The sequence below is a fragment of the Pantherophis guttatus genome, chromosome 2 (assembly GCF_059756535.1).
Source record: "Pantherophis guttatus breed Tessera chromosome 2, ASM5975653v1, whole genome shotgun sequence".
Classification (NCBI taxonomy): Eukaryota; Metazoa; Chordata; class Lepidosauria; order Squamata; family Colubridae; genus Pantherophis; species Pantherophis guttatus.
In genome coordinates, this window is record NC_142064.1 from 15390822 (window position 1) to 15408892 (window position 18071).

Genomic DNA, 18071 nt, shown 5'->3' on the forward strand with positions numbered 1-18071 from the left:
ATAAATCAAATTTAAAAAAACAAAAGTTAAAGAACACCATCTCTGGGGTTTTTTTTTTCCTTCCCCTAATAGAAAGTAGCTGCAGGGAAACAGCCAGACCGGAGCTCAAACTGTGAAAGAGAAACAATGTTGCAATCATGAACTTGAGTAACCCCACTCATTGAGAAACAATGACTCAAGCCTGCCGATCCATTAAGAAAGGCATTCTAGAAGCAATAGACCAAAGATAGCAGGATAAAATCAATTACACATACCTGACAGGAGTAGGACCAAGGGAAACTGATAATTAAGTCCCATCACAAGCCTTTGCAAAACAAATAAAGCCAATCAAATAATAAAAGCACACAAAGCCAACCTCAAAATTACAAAATACCGTAAACTGTATAAAAATCCTTGCATTCACCAAGCTAATTTGTCAGCCACCCCAAAAACATGCTGCTGTCACTAATGTTTCTGGAAACCCAAGTAAATAGAGACCTTCATTCCTTGCAGCATGCCTCCATTTTATTTCCAGTATCTTTCTCCTTGCTTGGAACTGGACCGGATTTTTCTTCCAACACTCCCAAAAATCTTGGTCCTCATTTAACTGACCTTGGAGGATGGAAATCAATCTTGAGCTGGTCAGAATTGAACTGCTGGCAGTCAGCAGAATTAACCTGTAAAACTGCATTCTAACTACTGTGCCACCACCACTTACCTGTGCACTTACCTATGGTACATCTGCCTGAAGGCAGCTACTTACAGTTACATTAAACCAGGGGTCAGCAACCTGTGGCTCTGGAGCCACATGAGGCTCTTTCACCCCTCTGCTGCGGCTCCCTGGCATTCTAAATATGTGTCACAACCGCCAATGTGCGACACCCGCCGGCACGCAATTTATTGAGTTTTTCAATCCCCGGTAGACCAACCATGGATAAATCCAAGAAAGGAAAAGTTTCAGAAGAAAACAGAACATTTAATTCAACTACATATGCTAGTTTTGTGGCCGCTCAAGAAATAGTCAGGCACGAGAAGGATTTTGTGGCTCCCGGTGTTTTCTTTTCTGTGGGAAATGGGTCTTTGAGTGTTTAAGGTTGCAGACCCCTGCATTAAACCAAATGAGAGTGACAGGAATACCTCATGAGAACTAACTCAGATCTGGAGGTAATATAGGAAGAGACCAAAACCCATGATTCAAACAAACCCGTTTATAGCACATTTGTTTTATATGTTTGATCTCAAAAGAATCCTATTCAAGAATGTGCTATTTAAGGGTTTAGTCAATTTTAACCTTAATATTTATTATGTTAATGTTTTATCTTGTTACTTTTACTTGGTTGTAAATTGCTTAGAGTCACTCTTTGTGAGATGGGTGCTATACAAATTTAACAAATAAAGTCCTTCCAATATTAAGAATATTTAACACATTTTAAAAAAGCAAGAAGAGCAAATCTTGAGTTAAAACTACAGAATTAGGAGCCAGTACTATTAGCTCTGTTAAACATTGTAGATTTATTTGACAATAAGTCCCACAGAATTGATTGGGCTTTACTTGCAAGAAAAATTTCTAAAAACTAAGTAATGAGAAGTCTCCTGTGCTAAGGATAAGCTAAATAGAGGCAGCTATTCTGATTTCTTGGCGATCACCTTCTGATCTATTCTTGATCATCTGGTGCCTCAGATACGTAGGACGGGATAGAAATTGACAGAAGCATCTGTTTATTCTTTTATACTTGCAGTGGGAAGTTAAGAATAGTATTACACGTGTTTGAATTTTCTTAAACATTCCACCAGAAAAAAAATGGGAGAAATTGTGCTTCTTTCCCCTTGGTTTCACAATTTCCAGAAAGTTTACATCTCTCTAGCTTCCTAAAGTGCAGAAGAGCTATCATTCCCAGAATTAGAATAGAATAATTTTTTTTATTGGCCAAGTGTGATTGGACACATAAGGAATTTGTCTTGGTGCATACGCTCTCAGTGTACATAAAAGAAAAGATACGTTCATCAAGAATCATAAGGTACAACACTTAATGATAGTCATAGGGTACAAATAAGCAATCAGGAAACAATCAATATCAATATTGATAGGAGCCTGAGTGGCGTAGGAGGCTAATGCCTCCTACTAAGACAGCATTTAACTAAGGCACCCTGTTATTAAGCTGGTTATTAAGACCAGCTGCCTGCAATTACTGTGAGTTCAATTCTCACCAGGCTCAAGGTCGACTCAGCCTTCCATCTTTTCTAAGGTGGGTAAAATGAGGACCTGGTTTGTGGGGGAAATAAGCTGACTTTGTATAAAATATACAAAAGTATGAAGGCTATTGCTTAACACATTGTAAGCCGCCCTGAGTCTCCGGAGAACGGCGGCATATAAAAAAAAATAAGAATAAAAATAAAAAATATAAATCGTAAGGATACAAGCAACAAAGTTACAGTCATACAGTCATAAGTGGAAGTAGATGGGTGATGGGAACGATGAGAAGATTAATAGTAGTACAGACTTAGTAAATAGTTTGACAGTGTTGAGGGAATTATTTGTTTAGCAGAGTAATGACATTCGGGAAAAAACTGTTCTTGTGTCTAGTTGTTCTGGTGTGAAGTGCTCTATAGCGTCATTCTGAGGGTAGGAGTTTATGTCCAATTAACTTGGAAAGTAACATCTAAAGGGCCACATGTTCTCCTCTGTGATCTAGTATTCCAAATGGAGGTCCATCATAGAATTATTGAATCATAGGGCTGGAAGGGATCTTGGAAGTCTTGTCCAATCCCCTGCCCCAGGAGGAGCCCTTATACCAGGGGTGTCAAGCTCGATTTCATTGAGGGCCGCATCAGGGTTGTGTTTGACCTTGAGGGGCTGGGGTGGGCGTGGCCCAGGTGGGCATGGCCAGCTCAACATCACTTGTGTTGGGGCGCCTGTGGTGGCCTGAACTCTCTGCCAGCGAAAACAGGCTCCTGAGCTCTGTTTTCAACTGCGACGACCTCCTGCAACCCTCTGCCAGCAAAAACGGAGCTCTGGAGGGCTGCCATCCCAAGCTCCATTTTTGCTGGCAGAGGCACCATGGGCCAGTCCTTCACTGTTTCCAGGTGGCCCCATGGGCCAGATCTAAGCACCCCGTGGGCCGGAATAGTCCCCTAGGCCTTGAGTTTGAAAGCCCTGCCTTATACCATCCTGGAAAAATGATGGTCCAATCTTTTTTTTAAAGACCTCCAGCACCCACAATTCTGGAAGGCAAGCTTTCCATTGATTAATCATTCTCATTAACAGGAAATTCTTTTTTTCCAGGTTGAATTTCTCTCTGATGAGCTTCCACGCCTTGCTTCTTGTCCTGCCTTCAGAAGCTACGGAGAATAAATCAACCCCCTCTTCCCTGTGACAGACCTTCAAGTATTGGAAGATGGCTATCCTGTCAGCCCTAAGCCTTCTCTTCATTAGGCTCAACATACTTTTATTTATTTATTTCTTTGTTTTATTAAATTTTTATACCACCCTTCTCCCGAAGGACTCAGGGTGGTGTACAGCCAAAAATAAAACCCACAACTATATGAAAGCTAAAAGACAATTTACAAATATTAAATAATTTGGCCGAAAGAGCTAAAATAGAAACCACACATTAAAATAGCATTTAGGCCAGCCCTGCTTGGTGAAACAATAGCGTTTTGAGGGCACGGCGAAAGGTGCGAAGGTCGGGGATCCTACGAATCTCCGGGGGCAGGTGCCCCCACAGAGAAGGCTCTCCCCCTGGGGGTCACCAGTCAACATTGTTTGGCCGACGGCACCCTGAGGAGTCCCTCTCTGTGGGAGAATACAGTTCCCTTAACTAGTCATCAGGCAGTTTAGCCTCCGGTTCCCTTCACAGTTCATCATATGGATTAGCCCAGGGGTGAAATCTACTTAGCTTCCCAACTGGTTCAGAAGTACTTGGACCCTCTGTGCATACGCAAACCCTTCTGCGCATGCACAGAGGGTAAAAAACAAGTTACTTCCTGGTTAAAACCAGGAAGTAACGACAACTGGGCGGGTAGGTGGAGCCTCGCACTGCCATCGCTATCGGTTCTCTGAACCACCGCTGCCATCGCTACCAGTTCGTCTGAACTGGTCCGAACCGGGAGCATTTCACCCCTGGATTAGCCTCCAGAGCCCTGATCTTCTTTGTTGCTATTCTCTGCACTCTTTCTAGGCTCTGAGCCAGTGGTGCTATTAAGACAGTTCTATCCGATTCAGGTGAGCCGGTAGCGGTGGCTGTGGGAGGCTCCACCCACCAGCTTGGACGTCATCACATCCTGTTTCTGATGCTCTGTGCATACTCAGAAAGTCCTGCGCATGCGCAGAGGTGGTGCATGCAAGCGAAGCGACTGCGCGCGCTCCCATTTGTGAACCGGTAGCAAAGGTAAGTGGATACTACCCCTGGTCTGAGCATCTTTTTTGTACTGTGTTAACCAGAACTGGACTCAAAATGAATTCCAGAGTGCGGCCGCGTGGGTGGTAATGGGAGCGACATGGCGTTGCCATGTAACACCTCTCCTGCGCGAGCTGCACTGGCTCCCGGTGGTCTTCCGGGTGTGCTTCAAGGTTTTGGTTACCACCTTTAAAGCGCTCCATGGCTTAGGACCCGGGTACTTGCGGGACCGCCTACTACCACCAATAGCCTCCCACCGGCCGGTACGCTCCCATAGAGAGGGGCTCCTCCGGGTGCCATCAGCCAAACAATGCCAACTGGTGGCCCCCAGGGGGAGAGCCTTCTCTGTGGGGGCACCTACTATCTGGAACGAGCTCCCCCCAGAGATACGGAGGATCCTGGATCTGCGCACCTTCCGCCGCGCCTTAAAGACCTTACTATTTCACCAGGCCGGCCTGGCCTAATTTTCCCCCTCTTTTATAAAAGATTTTTAAAATTTTAAATATCTTTTAGTATTTATATATTCAATTTTAAATTGGTTTTAAAAGTGTGGGGTTTTAAATTTGTCGGGGCCAAAATTATTTAATTTGATTTTATTCTATTTTTTAAATTTTGTATTGTATGTGTTTTTATTGTTTGGCTGTGCACCGCCCTGAGTCCTTCGGGAGTAGGGCGGTATAGAAATCTAATAAATAAATAAATAAATAAATAAATCCAAATGTGTCCTCACAAGTGCAATGTAACACGGTGCTAACCCTTCCTGTGATCTTGATTCTATCTCTCTGTTGATGCAGCCAAGAACTGCTATAGATTGAAATTGTGACTCTCTTAAATATACGATTTATATTGATATTGTTTCCTGATTGCTTATTTGTTCCCTATGACTATCATTAAGTGTTGTACCTTATGATTCTTGATGAATGTATTTTTTCTTTTATGTACACTGAGAGCATATGCACCAGAGACAAATTCCTTGTGTGTCCAATCACACTTGGCCAATAAAGAATTCTATTCTATTCTATTCTTTTAGTATATATTAGACTTTTGGTATATAAGAATACAGTTTTTTCCCAAATGCCATCACTCTGCTAAACAAATAATTCCCTCAACACTGTCAAACTATTTACTAAGTCTGCACTACTATTAATCTTCTCACCTTCTCATCATTCCCATCACCCATCTCCTCCACTTATGACTGTATGACTGTAACCTTGTTGCTGGTATCCTTACGATTTATATTGATTGTTTCCTAGTATGATTTGATTGCTTATTTGTACCCTATGACAATCATTAAGTGTTGTACCTTAGGATTCTTGATGAATGTATCTTTTCTTTTATGTACATCGAGAGCGTATGCACCAAGACAAATTCCTTGTGTGTCCAATCACATTTGGCCAATAAAATTCTATTCTATTCTATTCTGTTCTGTTCGGTTCTGTTCGGTTCGGTTCGGTTCGGTTCTGTTCGGTTCGGTTCGGTTCGGTTCGGTTCTGTTCTGTTCTATTCTATTCTATTCTATTCTATTGTTATAAAATAAGTGTTTCACCACTGAGCCCTTTTTGATCTCTTTACTGATGTAAGTCCTAAAGTGAAGGACATTTCATGTTAGGACTGCAGTGACATTATTACCCAGTCAGAATCAGGTTTATAAATGACAGACAGAACTTTTCCTGGGGTAGATCCAAGATCCTTTGAGAAATAACCCAAAATATTCTTGTAACAGTGTTCGAGGATGTTTTTGAATGTTCTCAGTTTATTTCTCATGCCAGAAGAATTTTGGCACAACAAGAATGTGATGATGATCCTGAGACCTCCTGATGGGTTTAGCAAGTCACCCCAGGCTTCTGCACGTTCTAATGGGGGACCGCTGAGTTCTTTTCAGATTGCAGATACGCTCTCAATTTTAGGAGGATCAATTCTTTGTTTCCACTGAAGTGTTTCCTGAAGTCAGTGAGCATTTGCAGGATGTGAAGTGGAAAAAATAAAGCATTTTGGCATGGAAGGTGAAACATTTTTTTTTACTACTGAAGGTTTTAACTATCTAAATTTCAGTAGGTGAAATTTAAATGAAAGTAGGTCAAAACCAGTGGTGCAATCCCTTCAATAAGTCTATCATTTCTTATTGGTCATTCACTTTACTAAAAATAATCGCTGCATCATAGCAATGTTCCCAGGTAATCTCCTCAAACTGTCTCCAAGGTCTCTTTCAATGAAAAACGAATTCTTTGCTACATGCTCCATTGTTTTTATAGCTCAATCTACAAATAACTATATAAAATACTAGCTGATAACCCGACGTTGCCCGGGTATTTATTTATCTATCCCAATCCTGTATTAGACAAGAAAATTTGTCCTCAAGAATACTCAAAGCCTTGTTGAAAATATCCGGACCAAATGTAATTTCTAATGTTGGATTTTCCCCCTTACCAGATGGAGCCCCCTTGTGGAGTACTGTGAAGCCGTTACCATGGCAACTCTACTGTGCTGTACAGTAGAAGCCATTTTAAGGCACAACAGGCTGTATCTTAACAGAACACACACCCCGAGGGGTATTACGGGTGTCTTACCCCCACAGTATTTGTTTCCAGAGAGTAAGTCAACTGTGTACCAAATTTGGTTGAAATTGCTCGAGGCGTTCCAGAGTTATGCCTTGATACCTTCCAATGGCAAGAACGTGGCAGAAGAGAGTGATGTTTCTCTAGTGGTTAAAGTACCAGGCTAGAAAGTGGGACTGAGTTAAAGTCCCATTTTAGCCATGAAATCCAGCTGGATGACCTTGAGTCAATCTCTCTCTTTAGTCAAACTCACCTCACAGGGTTTGGGTGAAGACAATTAGATGAGGAAGGGGTGTTGGGTATGTTCACTGCCTTGAGCTGTTTGTAAAAATAATAAAGGTGGAGTTACAACAGTAGTGAAATCCAAAATTTTTTACTACCAGTTCTGTGGGAGTGGTTTGGTGGGCGTGGTGTGGTGTGGCTTGGTGGGCATGGTTTGGTGGGTGTGACAGGGGAAGGATACTGCAAAATCTCCATTCCCTTTCCACTCCTGGGGGAAGGATATTGCAAAATCTCCATTCCCACCCTACTCTGGGGCCAGCCAGAGGTGGTGTTTGCCGGTTCTCCGAACTACTCAAAATTTCCACTACTGGTTCTCCAGAACCTGTCAGAACCTGCTGGATTTCACCCCTAGGTTACAATTTAAATAAATAAATAAGAGAAGACAAGTCAACATAAACATTGTTTCCATCAGAGATGGAATTGTGAGAAGTATACATCCTCCCAAAAGATATACAAGCTGTCTTCCAGATTCCTAATGAATATGAAGTGGCCATATTCAGAAATGAAGAAACAATGTGATCCTAACAATTTTACATTTGTAACTGTGTTGAGTCAAAGAATTAACCTATGAGAGCAAAACTCTAGTTCTTTTAATCCAACCATCTGTTCCATAATTTAGATATATATCCTGGGGAATTTTTCAAATGGAGTGGAAGCAACAATTCTGTTTGTTGTTGATACTCCCCAAACAGATAATGCAGTCTGGTGTAACCGAGTATTGAATTTGGACCAACAAATAGTTAGTCACCCATTAGGGATAACTTAACTGTTGATTGTCTCCATCTTTAATGCAGTCCTAGGCTGCATGAATAGAGGGTTAGAATCAAAGTCACATGAAGTGTTAATACCACTTTATAATGCGTTGGTAAAACCGCACTTGGAATATTACATCCAGTTTTGGTCGCCACAATGTAGAAAATATGTTGAGATTCTAGAAAGAGTGCAGAGAAGAGCAACAAAGATGGTTCATGGACTGAAGGCTAAAATATATGAAGAACAATTGCAGGTATGTCTAGTTTAAGTAAAGAAGGAAATGATAGAAGTGTTCCAATATCTAAGAGCCTTGATATTACAGTGGTTTAGTGCACCCTGTTATTAACACAGCTGCCTGCAATTTCTGCTGGTTCGAATCTCTCCAAGGCTCAAGGTTGACTCAGCCTTCCATCCTTTCTAAGGTAGGTGAAATGAGGACCCAGTTTGTGGGGGCAATAAGCTGACTTTGTATAAATATACAAAGGGATGAAGGCTATTGCTTAACGCATTGTAAGCCGCCCTGAGTCTCCGGAGAAGGGCGGCATATAAATCAATTTTTTAAAAATAAAAAATAAAAAAAAATAAGGGGTTGCCTCAAAGAAGAGGGGGTCAACCTATTCTCCAAAGCACCTGAGGGCAGGACAAGAAGCAATGCATGGAAACTAACCGAGGAGAGAAGCAACCTAGAACTAAGGAGAAATTTCCTGACAGTTAGAACAATTAATCTGTGGAATGACTTGCCTGCAGCAGTTGTGGGTGCTCCAACGCTGGAGGTTTTTAAGAAGAGATTGGACAACCATTTGTCTGAAATGGTATAGGGTCTCCTGCTTGAGCAGGGGGTTGGACTAGATGACCTCCAAGGTCCCTTTCAATTCTGTTATCTGTAGGATGGTTGAGCTGTGTGTCAGAGTATGAATATTCATAGACCGAAATAGACATGGTAACAAGGTCAGCCAATGTATAGGAATAGTATCAAGGTCAGCCAATGGGAGCTGATTGGTGACTGAAACAGTTTTGGAGCCTGGGCGTGGCTTAAGTTTAACTTAACTGCCTTGTATAGAGGAAGTTCTCTTTGTCTGTATTAAGCTCTGAGTGCTGTGCTGAAAACTAGTCTTCTCTCTACCACGTTGGAAGAACCACTCTTGGTATTGTATATATGTCTCATGTGTTATTATGTATATAAAGAGAAGTTAATGAATCCTGCTGAATCAGTTACCTGCGTGTGCTTTCTGGATGTGATTGCTGCAACAAACTCTGACACTGTATGATTCTCAAAGTCCCTTTCCATCCTTACAAGTTTTCAGTCTCACCTTAACATCCAGCCAAGCAATTGTTGTGACTCCGACCCCCCGAGCCCATCTTATCGGAGGGAGAAGACTCCAAAAGTGAAGGAGAGGAGTTGGCAAGGCCTCCCTCTCCAGGACACTTCTCTCTGGCAATGCCTCAGGTGTCTTCCGAAGGAGAAGAGATAGGCCAGAAGCCAGGCATCTCCGAGCAGCCACAGTTAGACAGCGACGGAGATAAGTCTTGGCTGGATCCCCGCCAGCGTCGAAAAGACAAGCGCACGCAGCAGAGAAGGAGGCGTGCCAGAGATTAAGCTGAGTCACTGGACCAAACCCCACAGGGGATAAAAGGGGTGTGGTGGCCATTCAGGCTTTGTGACGGACAAAACTGAACAGCTAGCAAGTCATACTGTGTCTCTGGAACTTCGTTATCTGCCTTCCTTGGATTTATTATGGGCTGGACTTGACAATTCTTTGGCTTTGTGAATTTATTTTGGTTTATCTGACGGAGGAGGAACACCTCCCTCTGTGAGTAAAGTTTTTGGCAAGCAGCTACTGGGTTGCTGCCAATTCTGTTATTGAAGGAAATTATTGTCTGCAAGTTTATTTTAACTCCTGGCTGACTGTTTGTGTGCATGTGTGAGACGGGGACAGAACAGCAATGTTGTTGCTGCTGCTGCTCTTGCTGCACTTGTTATATTATATTTGTAAATGTACCACCATCAGGGGTAAAATGCTCCCAGTTCGGACCAGATCGGGCGATCCGGTAGCGATTGTAGCCGGTGGTTCGGAGAACCGGTAGCGATGGCGGTGCGAGGCTCTGCCCACCCACCCGGGTGTTGTTACTTCCTGGTTAAAACCAGGGTTTTTTTACCCTCTGTGCATGTGCAGAAGGTTTTGCGCATGTGCAGAGGGTCTGTGTGCACATGTGCATGGCGCATGCACTTCTGAACCGGTAAGGAAGGTAATTAGATTTCACCCCTTACCACCATCGTGCATCCTTCTGTCTAGAGCAGATAAATGTTAAGTCCCCTAGATGAGAACCTTATCACCTAAAATAAAAATGAATGGGGTGGGGGTGGGGGGAAACAAATCAGTAGCAAAACAGTATATCCACCTAGATCCATTGCACAGGCTTATGATTACTTACAGTTTGGAACACAATTTCACTGGGGTAATAACAATTTTTATGTCAGATGTAAATGCCTTATTCTCCAATGTGTAAATAATGTATATATGGAACATCAGAGGTTAACTTATTCTTTGGACTTTAATGTATTCATAACTTACCACTCCCATTCCTAGCTCCACCCCTTGTATATATAAGGAGCCACCCTCACCATTCTCGTCGCTTCTACCTTGAATATTCGGTGAATATAGAATGCCTATCATAATTAAAAAGAAATATATTTAAAGCTCTAACTCCTATTATTTTTATTGAGTCTGATCCTGAAAATATTGCAACAAGCTGGTAGCAGAGGATGGTTAATTGACTCAATAAGTAATTAAAAATGTCAAAGAAAGATAGGCCCAACACCAGGGCCTACAGCAAAGAAATAGAAACTGATCAAGAGATGATCAACGAATCCACCAATGCGATTTCGAGAGAATCCGAAGAATACACCACTGAAGAAGAAGAACTAATGAGTGAAAATAATGACCAGAAAGAAATCGAAATAGAAAATAACGAACTCAGGTCAGAGATATTAAAGATACTAAAAAGCCAAAAGAATGATGAAAGTCTCATCGCGGACCTCCAGGAGATGCTGAAGAACAGCGGAGCAGCGAGAGAGAAAAACGTCATTAAAGAAAAACCCAAAGATCAAAAAACCGTAAGTGAGATGACTACTGAGAAAATAGTTGTTAAAAAGAAAAGATGTGATCCCGCGCGAAATTTTGAATGGCAGCCATCTTGGTTTCAACGAACTTCAAAAGAGAATGGAGCAGAGCCAATCAAAACGCTCAGTTCAAAATTTCTGGCGCGAAAAACACTATCAGACGAAGAAAGTGAGAAAGAAGTCTCAAACTCTTCAGATGATCCAAAATCAGAAAGTGAAGACGATTTAACAAAATCTCAAGTAAAATCAGCAATGAAAACGCTTTTTGCTGCTTTTGGGCCAAGACTGAAAATTACCAAGACATCTACGAAGAAGCAAGAAATCAAACCGGCGACTCAAGACCTGCACGCTCCCATCCTGATTTCGAAAGCGACAACGCCCGAGCCCAGAGAGCCATGCCGATTTCGCCCTACACCACAGACAAGATCGAATACCAACGCACACAAAAAGAAGAAAAGAACCGTCGCCACCACCAGAACCCCAAAAACCGAGCCAGAGACCGACTCATCTGAGGAGGAGCGGATCGAGAGAGCTGAAAGGGAGAGAACCTTCCACGACGCCACCAAAGAAGAAATGAGCAACGCGCATGTGCGAAACTACGTAGACGACCCAGAAGGACTTGAACTGGCCAGAGAACCGCGCAGACTCATTGCAAGCATCCCAATGCCGTTCTGTAATTTCCTGCACTTGAGAGATCACGGACTGCCCCAGGTTGTAAGTAATGGACAGAATAACGTAGGTAACTTACCCAGTGACTTCCCAAAACTTAGAATTGATGGCATTAATTTACAAGAGTGGTATCAACAGCTTCAGGTTATTTTCATGAAAGAAAATTTACTATTCTTTATAACTAGCCCTCCAAGAAGACCTTGGACTTTAAAAATAGATTGTTTACATCATAGAGCATTTTTCATAATAATATCTAGCGTGTCTCCTGCAATGTATCATAGCATCAAACCAAACCTAACTGTATCAGAAATAATTCAATGCATGTTTAATCTATTTCACAGCGATAGCGTAGCTACAACCACAAGAATGTCTAAGGATTTCTTTTCCTCTAGAGTAAAACCAGGGGTTTCTATAAGTGAGCATTTGATAAATCTAAACAAAATAAGAGCTGAGCTACAATTGAGGGGGGAAGTGATTTCAGATCAAACAATGAAAAGTGTTATTATCAATTCACTTGATCCATCATGGGATAGCTTTATGTCACACTTAGATACCATTAATTTGGGATATTTATCCATAGAAAGTCTATCTAACAAATTGATAGCAGAAGACAATTCAAGAAAAAATCGATCCAGTAACCAAACAGACCACAAACCTTTTAGGAAAGTAGTCTTTCAAGATAAACATAATGAGGCCTTTAGATGCTACAATTGTGGATCCAGGGAACATAGTAGAAGAGACTGCCCCAAAGTCTCAAGAGAGAGACATAGGCCAGAATATAGGAGCAAATATAATTACAGACAATCTTCCACAGATAGACACGAATATAGAAGTCCACCAAATTACAAAGAAGGTAGAGGGGGTAGAGAAAATTCAAAAGAGAGGAAATCTGGGTCACTGAATGGGCTAAATAAACAAGACAGCACCAGAACACAGCAGGATGAGAATAACAATTGGCTTATTGATTCTGGTGCAACAAATCACACCACCAACAACAAAAGTATATTATCTTCATTTATAGAAGATAAGTTTGTGATAAAGGTAGCTAATCAAGAAAAGGTTCAAGTACTAGGCAAAGGAAATGTGACCTTGCCTGGTCTAGGGAAAATAGAGGGGGTATTATTAATCCCAGAAATACCTCACAACATACTAAGTGCCATAAAATTAAGCAGAGAATCTGATATCAATATAGTTTTCTCAAAGGGGAAAGCAACTATAGAAAAGAACAAAACAAATGTAGGTACTGTAATGATAAAAGGAGGTCTACCCTATCTGATAACTAAAGAAAGATGTTTACATAACATTGATTCAAATATGGAAGATTGTATTGAAGCAGATGATGAAAATGTCAGTAACAGTGACAATGATGAGTGTAGAATAACTCATGATCACAAAAATACATACAAGGAAAAGAAACCAAAAATAGGTAAACCAATTCATGATGAGTGTGCTCACATCTTACACAGGAAGTTAGGACATGCAAGCTTTCCTGTAGTACAAAAAATGACTGAACACGCAGAAGGTGTCAAAATAAAAAATTGTGAAAATTATTTGGAATGCTCAGTATGTAAATCCACCAAACTAAAAACCAGTCCCAGACCAAAAAAATCTAACAGATCAACTAACAATATTTTTGATTTGGTACATATGGACTTAGTTGGTCCATTAAGTCCCTCAATTACCTATAGAAAACGTTACTTCTTAACAATAGTGGATGACTACAGCCGATATGGTTTTGTTTACACATTAAAGCACAAGGATGAAACATTTCAGAAATTTAAGGAATTCTACAAACGTATAGAAACACAACATAATATCAGAATAAAGCAAATTATGACAGATAGGGGATGTGAGTTCATGTCTAAAGAATTCTCCCAATGGTTAAAGGATAGAGGAATGTTACATTTCACGTCCAATCCTTTTTCTGCATTTCAAAATGGAGTTGCAGAGAGGAAAAATTCCACACTACAAACCATGATTAGGTGCACATTAGAGGATGCTGGTTTAGGCAAACAATTTTGGTCAGAGGCATTACATTATTCAAATTACACTCAAAATAGAACCTGGTCCAGTATTGTGAATAAGACACCATATGAGGTGATGTACAATAGAAAACCCAAATTATCACACATGCACATATTTGGAGTCACTGCAGACGTACACATACCTAAACAATTGAGGAGAAAGGGAGAAAACGTATCCAGGAGATTAAGATTCATGGGATACGAAACTGGAACCAAAGGATACAGATTTATTGATAGTAATAACAAATTTATAGTATCCAGAACAGCTGTGTTCCATGAACAGGCCAATTGGTCAAAATTGCACCTTAATGAAATATTTCCTAATAAATGTAAAGATACGATATCTTGCGAGGAAGGAACAACAGAAAATCAAAATATTAACAAAAGTAAGAACAAAACCAAAACTTGGACTAATAGTCAGCATAAAATAAAGACAGACACATTAACAAAAAAGGAAGCTAGATATTTGCATGATAACCATAGCAAGCCTGAAAGAACTATTAGAAACAATAGAAACCAAATACCAAATAAATACAAAGATTACATAATGCATATGAATGGAGAACAAATAACACCTAACACATATGAAGAAGTATTGAAACTTCCACATAAAGAAAGAGAAAAATGGGAACTAGCTATGGAAAAAGAGATGGAAAGTTTACAAGGATTAAATGTATTCACACCTGCGATCGCACCTAAGGATAAAACAATTATAGGTACCAGGTGGATTTATAAAATTAAGAACTTAGAAGGAGGCAATACCTTATACAAGGCTAGACTAGTTGCACAAGGCTATGCACAAAAATACCCAGAAGACTATACTGATACATATTCACCCACAGTGAGAACAGAGAGTGTCAAAACAGCCCTTGTAGTAGCATCTGCACTCAATCTGGACGTATTCCAATATGACATACAGACCGCATACTTACATGCAAAATTAGATAAGGAAATATATGTAAGAGCACCACACAGTCAATACACTAATAAGAACGAAATTTGGTTATTAAATAAGAGTCTGTACGGATTAAAGCAATCCGGCAAAAGATGGTACGATTGCTTGGTAAAAGTACTTAAGACCATGGATTTCAACGCCACCACTGCAGATAACTGTTTCTTTGTAAAAAAGAGTAATGATCATATTGAATTTGTATTAATTTACGTGGACGATATTTTATACATTGGAAAGCATAAAGAGAGCAGGGAAATCTTTGTAAATAAGTTAAATGAACACTTCTCACTGAAATCTCTGGGTAAAGTGAATAAATACCTTGGTGTGCAAATTAACAAAACTAAAAGGGGATTCAAACTTACACAGAAAGATAAAATCATCGAACTCCTAAACAAATGTAACTTAAATAATGCCAAAACCTGTGACACCCCTATGCAAACTGATTTTCTTAGAAACACTGATGAATCTTCCCCTGAGTTTAAAGACAACACATTTTACAGATCAGTTATAGGTTCACTCCTTTATATATCTAATTGGACTAGGCCAGATATTGCATTACCTCTCAATCTACTGTCAAGATATGTTAGTAAACCAACCTTGTATCATTGGGAAGCTGTCAAAAGAATTCTAAGATATCTGAAGGGTACATTAGATTTTTGTTTAATGTTGGAACCCAATAATGACAGAGAACCAAAAATTACTTGTTATGCTGATGCAGATTGGGCTGGTGATACATCATGCAGAAAGAGTACTTCTGGTTATGTTTTTCTATTGAATGATTGTCCAGTTTACTGGTATACTGGTAAACAAGAACTAGTAGCCACTTCTACTACAGAAGCGGAATATGTTTGTTTGTCCAAGGCTGCAAATAACCTTGTATGGTTCAATGATCTGATCACTGATGTTTGGAAGAAACCCACTTTACCATTTATTATGCATGAAGACAATAAAGCGGCCATTGAAATATCCAGATCCGATGCAATTGGACAAAGGTCCAGGCATATTGATATAAAGTTTAAGCATGTGAGACAACTGTCTCAAGACGGATTCATTAAAGCAATACATTGCGATACTTCTGAACAATTAGCTGACATATTAACAAAACCCTTACCTTCTAAGCAACACAAATATTTAACTTCTAAATTATATGTATTATATTGTCCTGAATCAGAATGTAATTGGTGTTGTGTAACGAACCGGCATTTAGAGGGGGATTTGTCAGATGTAAATGCCTTATTCTCCAATGTGTAAATAATGTATATATGGAACATCAGAGGTTAACTTATTCTTTGGACTTTAATGTATTCATAACTTACCACTCCCATTCCTAGCTCCACCCCTTGTATATATAAGGAGCCACCCTCACCATTCTCGTCGCTTCTACCTTGAATATTCGGTGAATATAGAATGCCTATCATAATTAAAAAGAAATATATTTAAAGCTCTAACTCCTATTATTTTTATTGAGTCTGATCCTGAAAATATTGCAACATTTTAGAATTATGAAAGCGGGGTGGGGAATCATCTCTCTCCTCACTCAATACCGTTTGGCCAGATCAACAGTTCAAGTTTTTTTATCATCTGTCCTGTGGTTTGCACCATTCACCATCCTATTGTTATTTTCTCTCAGCTACAGTTGTTTTGTTCCACGCCGAGTTTATAATTATCGTATTATTAGGGGTTAGCTATTTTGGCAGATTGGTAATATCATTTCTGAAATTGGATTCTGAGGGTCATTCTACCCTTCTCCCAGCAACAGAAATGTCCTAATTTCCTCTCAATATTTGTTTTTTTCTAAAATATACTTTGGTATTTGTCTTTCTGGCAGGAGATCATTATTGAAAGGCACCGTGCTCATTTCCAATGAAATTATCACTCCTTCTATTTTTGTCCTTTTTGAAAAGGACGCTGTTTATTGCTGCACAGGAAGGGAAAAGAAGTCAAAGATTTAATTAAGTACAAATTCTTCTTTCAAAGACTTTGCTCAGGAACCTGTGTTCAGAATGAATGCTAAGGCTCTGGCAGAACCTGGCAGAAAGGAGCTATTTTTGATCTCTGATATCTTCAATAAAATAAATGCATGGAAGTAGTAAGCTAAGAAGGATCTCCCTTTGGGATAAAAGAATGATGGAGATGATGGAGGAGGAGGAGGAGGAGGAGGAGGAGGAGGAGGAGGAGGAGGAGGAGGAGGAGGAGGAGGAGGAGGAGGAGGAGACAGATTAACATAGTTGGAAGGGACCTTATAAGTCATCTAGTCCAACCCCCCGCCCAAGCAGGAAACCCTACACCATTTCTGACAGAAATGAAGCTCCCACAACTTCTGAAAGCAACTTCTGTTCCATTGGTTGATTGCTCTCAGTGTCAGAAAATTTCTCCTTATTTCTAGGTTGAATCTGTCCTTGATTAGTTTCCGTCCATGATTCCTTGTCTGGCCTTCAAGTGCTTTGGAAAATAGTTTGAGCCCCTTCCTCTCTGTGGCAGCCCCTCAAATATTGGAACACTGCTATCATGTTTCCCGTGATAGGTAGCTATGGGAAACACAACAGAGGGGACTAACCTACATTTCATTGCCAACCTGATGTCCTTGCTTTTCCATATATGACTTATGCTCATTTGTTCTGACCTAGGCTTCCCAAAAGCATGAAGCAGACTCCTTGTCCTGACAAAACTCTTTTTTATTAAGCTAATGTGAAGTCCTCTCATTCACATCCAGCAAAGTCCCAGCAAACAGTCTTTCCAGGGTGAATTTACAACCACAGACCTTATCAGGCTTGGAGAGCTGCCAGGCTAATATCTTCCACATGCAATGCTATACAAGAAAATACTTGGCAAGGAGTCTCTGAGAGTCACAGATCTTCACACTAATGAATTGAACTAATTGTCTCCTGCAAACTCCACTCCCATTTTGCTCCTCTTCATTCCCTATGGGAGAGGCCATTCACATCCACCTGTGCCTTTACTCCTGAGTCGACCCTTGTTCCTTAACTGTTCCCATCTCCAGGTAGCTCTGTGCATGTGCACATTAGGAACAGACTCCAGCTGTTCTTCAGCCCCACTTATCTCCGACTCTGAAGGTAGCTGATAACTGTCAGACGGTCCTGGCCCCATCTCTGCCTCCGATGCAGAGCACTCATCAGAGCCTTCCCCAGACACCAGGACTGGCCCATGTTCCTCTCCAACCTCCTCACTGTATGAGTCTGCCACCAGCTTTGCTGGTGGGCCATAACATCATCATTCCTTTGTGTCCCAGTGCAATCCGGAATTTTATTTCTGGGTTCCATTCACTACTTTGAGTGATCTGTGATCCTGGAACACTGTTTTTTTTTTTTTTTCACAAGG